This window comes from Humulus lupulus, chromosome 7 (assembly GCF_963169125.1).
Source record: "Humulus lupulus chromosome 7, drHumLupu1.1, whole genome shotgun sequence".
NCBI classification, from domain to species: Eukaryota; Viridiplantae; Streptophyta; class Magnoliopsida; order Rosales; family Cannabaceae; genus Humulus; species Humulus lupulus.
This window is the reverse complement of record NC_084799.1, coordinates 71,003,862-71,009,255: the sequence shown is the minus strand read 5'-3', so window position 1 is coordinate 71,009,255 and position 5,394 is coordinate 71,003,862. Positions and strand designations below refer to the sequence as shown.

At 29.7% G+C, this 5,394-nt stretch overlaps 1 pseudogene; it reads left to right on the top strand.

The window, feature by feature from the left end:
• Window positions 1-3,435: 3,435 nt before the first annotated feature.
• Window positions 3,436-5,142, top strand: LOC133789708 (heavy metal-associated isoprenylated plant protein 9-like; annotated as a pseudogene).
• Window positions 5,143-5,394: the final 252 nt, after the last annotated feature.

The following is a 5,394-nucleotide window of genomic DNA, read 5'->3' as shown; positions in this document are numbered from 1 at the left end:
TACATATGTGTTATTATACTGTCAACGATAACACACTTTATGTGTTATTTTAATAAATAGATAAGTGTTTAATTATATTATTTATAGTCGATTATATAACACACTTCAATACTTATAAATTTGTGCTATACTACACTTTAGTATAACACATTTTTTGTGTTATACTAATAGTGTTATATAATGAAGTTTGCATAACAAAATTCTTTACTTATAATAGGTGTTATTGTAATAGATATTATAACACATTTTTCGTATTATTTTAATATTTAGATAAGTTTAAATTCTCATTATATATTCATTTATATAACACTAATTTGTTCTATTATATTTTTATTTTTTATTTATATAATTAAAATTAGCTTTCTAATATATACTAGCATCATCAAATGAACTTGATTTTCAAATAACAAAAAGTAAAATCATTCAACATTGTATTAACAATCCACAAATTAGTTTAAAACATTCAACACTGGCATAACAACAAAATGTTCTTTAAGCATTCAAGTAGTCTTAAATATTCAACATATTGAAAAGTTATTACTTTCAGCACAAAATATTCTACAACTACCCAACACAAATCCTTCAAAATTAAGTATCCTTTTCTATTTCGCTTGTCACATCTGCAAAATAAACAAAGAAATATTTTATTGTTATTATCTAGCATCACAAATTACTTCAAGAAAAATGCTATGGAAATTATTTCCAAGAGAGGACACCACATACAAAATAATGAATTCACAACTACACCAAAGCAAACAAAGAAACCAAGCACTAAATTATAAGACATTGGTTCTTTTTTGAGTATGAAAATGTACCTCTTGGAATATTGTGCCAATCATCATGTAAGTTATATTGTGCCTACAATAGAATATAGAATAATATATATTATATGTTTAAGTGTAGAGATGAATATATATAAAAAAAATACAGTCATAAAACTTGTAATTCTACCTGAATGGATGCCCAAAGAACATTAGACTTGTCAAAGACTAGCTTATAAGCAATCAATCAATTACAAAATGTCAGAAATAGAAGTCATGCTTACAAGTATAATGTCTGAATTGGCCACTAAAAGAGGCAAAGACGTTCCACAAAACGATTTATTAGGGAGAGTAGACCAAGAAAAAGCAAGAGCAGCCTCATACTTAGACGAAAGCATCTAAGTAAACATTCAATACCACACAATGACTTGAAAAGAGAACAGTGATTAATTACACATTAAATTAATGATCGTTTACAAATTTAACTTCTCATGAAACAGAGTAGTAATGACAAGAAAGAAATTTAAGACTTATAAGATGTAAAACAAACCATTCTTACCTAGACCAAAGATCAAAAGTAAAAAACTTCCACTTCTACCACACTCTATGTTAAAAGAAAATTCGATAACTAACAGTATTTCATTCAACTTGAAAATAATAAATAATTACAACAAAGCATTAACTCAATAACATAAAATAGTGCAAAAAAGAAAAACAGAAAATAGACAAGTAAATAATACCCTTCCTATTAACGAACAAGCCCCTCCAAGAGTTCAACAAATTCAATAACAACCTCTAATCTTTTAAGAAATGCAGATATATATACAACAAAACAGTAATACAAAAACATATTCTTCAGATATAAATACCCAAAATAAGACACATCTCAAATATCACAACACCATTGAACAATTGATAAACATATTTAGAAAGCCAATGTTACACCAATACAGAAACATTTTGAGAAACAAAATCCTTTAATAATAGCATTTCAATATGAGAATATCAAAATACAACAAAGATAGGTTATAAGAAATGAAAAATCAAGCAATAAAACGTTTAATGGAGGATTCGTGATAATTCAAACTTAAAAGCAAGACTCATTATTTCATTAATAAAGGACTTGTGATAATTTGAAAATGCTAATGTGATTATTCATAAATATTTGTAACCAAATTTCAAAAATTCCCTTCTTAATTAAAATGAAACTCAAAGAAATTAGGGATCTTTGATTGCACAAGTAATTCTCTCAATTAAATCAGCTGCAGAAACAAGTTCTATGGCTATGGTCAAATCCAAAATAACTAGAAAATCAAGTTAAAAGTAGGGCACAACTCACAAGGGGCTTGACGGGAAGCTTAAAGCTGAATGCTATTGAGAGGCTTCTCTTTTTTATATCTTCAAGAAATACAAAATTGTTAATCTATACTTCTCTTTTCCTTTTTTTCTTTTACAGTAATATAAGGTACACAACAAAGGTAAAAAGAGCGTCCTCATCTTAGATAGCATCCTCCACCTCTTTCTTTAGCGAGTTCAAAGTCTATAAGCATTGCTTGAATAACAATACCAAATATAACGATTTCAAGTATATACTTAGAATAAGAAAAACAATCAATTGCAAGGCACAAGTTTAAGGTTAACATACAGAATTCAAACAAAATAAATAAAAAATATTATAATATCGAAAAAGTTATACTATTTTCAAGGAAATAAAGTATTAATCTGAAATAATACAAAATAGCTAGTCCTCTACCTATTCAACTTGCATGGTCCATATGCTCATATATAGCAGCGAGCTAATTTAGAGGTTTTACGAAGTCAATGTAAATTTGAAGTACATGTTTAAGGTTGCAAAGCTTACATACCAGATTAGCTGGAAACTCATAATGATTATCTTTCTCATTAAAAATGTCTGTCCTCATCAAGATAGAAAATCAAGGATGTCCTACCTGTGATTCAAAGGATATATCAGAACTCTTAGCCAATAACAAAAATAACAGCAATGACAGTAGAAGTATAATGAAAGCCGATTGCAAGAAGTATAGATTTTTTTTAATGAAATCACTATAATTCCACATTGATTCTTATGAATAAAATGAAATGACCTGAATGTCCCGGCCCCAATCTACAGGATCACTGACAACAAATGTTGCCTTAACCCTGTCATATAAATTTTGTATCTTGGTGCTGATTCGATCAAGTGGTCATTCTGATATTCTTTTGTCCAAATCTTGTACTGAGATATAGGATCAATGTCCTTGAAATACGATGCATACTCATCTAATGAGAGAACTTTTCTGCCAAAGAGAACAGATTTAGCTATACTCTGATTCTTGAAGATCAAAAGACAACACCCAAGATCAAGACGTCACAAAAGGAAACAGTACATTATAATACCTAAGAACTTACATGAAAATAATCCCAAAAGTTAAGATAAATTCAATATAAAGATCTGATGGAAAGTTTCAAGTTAATTAATAACAACGATCTTTTAAACCCTGCTAGGAAAAAAAAAGCATAAAGTGGGGAGGGCACCACCAACCAAAAATAATTAGTAATATAATAAACCTTCTTTGTATGCTTAGTGGAAATACATGTGATCAGGAATAAAAATCACACAGTTTTCCTTTTTATGTGAAGAAAAACCACACTATATATAAAATCCTTCCTCCTTCTACTACTCTCTCTCTCTCTCTCTCTCTCATATTATCTTCTCATAGATTTGTTGTGTTCAAGTTAGTTACATTCAATATCCTCTTGATAATATTTTGATACAAGAGAAAATGGGTGAAGAAGCTAAGCAACAAGTTAGTGATTTTTTTTTTTTTGCATATATACCCTTTATTATTACTATTTCTTTTTCAAAATTTCATGTTTCAATTGTTCTATATGTTGATTTTTGTGAGTGTTTCTCAATGAGCCAGGAACAAGCTAAGGAAAAAGCTAAACCAATTTAGGTTGTTGAAGAGAAGAAAGAAGAAGAAAAGAAAGAAGAGCCTAAACCACCATCTCCTTTTGTTTTGTTTATTGACTTACATTGTGTATGTTGTACCAAAAAGAATGAGAGATCTATCATGAAAATTAGAGGTAAAAATAATATATATATATATATATATTATTTTTTTCTCATTTAATTATGATGAGAGAACCTTGATAATTATAAGATATGTAACATTTGGTTTTTTTGGTTTTGGTTATAGGAGTTAAGGCAGTTGCCATGGATTTTGCCAAAAATGAAGTGACTATAAAGGGAATAGTGGAGCCTCAAGCAGTTTGCACAAAAATTATGAAAAAAAACTAAAAGAAGAGCTAAAGTGTTGTCCCCATCACCAGCAGCTGAGGGTGAACCTATACCAGAAGTTGTCACTTCACATGTATTTCTTTTTATAAACACACATACATATATATACATATATATGTATGTATTCCATGCAAATTATTAGCCATATATTTGTTTATTTTATATTTATAAGAGCAAATTAACTTGAGTGGTGTGTTGTGTGACTCCAGGTTGATGGACCAGTTACTGTTGAACTGAGTGTAAACATGCACTGTGAGGCCTGTGCAGAGCAACTTAAGAGCAAGATACTCAAAATGAGAGGTAAAAAAAAAAAAAAAAAGAGTCTTTCAACTGTTTGACATTAAGACTCATTAGAGAATTATTAAAGGGATTTTGGCTATATATCAGGTGGAGGGTCCTATCTGAAATGATTGACTATTGGGGGCTAATTTTTCTTGTTAATAACTGTGTCAAGTTGAAAATATATAGCTAAACTAAACTAAAGTATTGTCCCTAAAAAGATAAACCTTTTAAGCTAAAAGCCTAGCTCAAACTTAGAGACAACTTAAGCCATTATATTTTACCATATAATACATATATATATACAACTTTTTATTATAACTTTGTTTTCATATTATAGGAGTTCAAACAGCTGTTACTGAGCTCAATAGTGGGAAAGTAATTGTGACAGGAACCATGGACGCAAACAAGCTAGTGGAATATGTTTACAGATGCACTAAAAAGCAAGCCACCATTGTCCCACAGCCTGAGCCTAAGCCCGAGCCCCAACCCGAAAAGAAAGAAGAGAAGGCTGCCCAGGAAGAGAAAAAACTAGTTGAAGAGAAAAAACCAGAAGAAGCAGCAGCAGCAGAAGAAGCAAGTAAGGTCGAAGAGGGAAAGAATATTGATAATAATAATAATGAAAAGGAAGGAGAAAATAATGGTGATGAAGTGATGATGATCCACAATGGTTGTAGAAGTGTTGAAGAGGAAAATATGAGGAGAATGATTCACTATTATCAGCCTCTTTATGTGATTGAACGAATCCCAGCTCCTTAGCTTTTCAGTGATGAGAATCCTAATGCATGTTGCATTTCATAATATGCATGCATTAATTGTGTTCATGTTCTAGATATAATAACACTTAAAGAAAAGTTATGATATATGATGTACAATATATATTATGTATGAATATTGATGTGTATACTACCACTACCACTGGTGATGATAGTATTTTTTTCGTCAACAAGTTTGGTGGGTAGTAATGAATAATGTGGTTAACTAATTTAGAGCTATAATTAATTATTATTCTACTCTCTATGTTCTAGCTAGAAATTGATTAATATAATATAA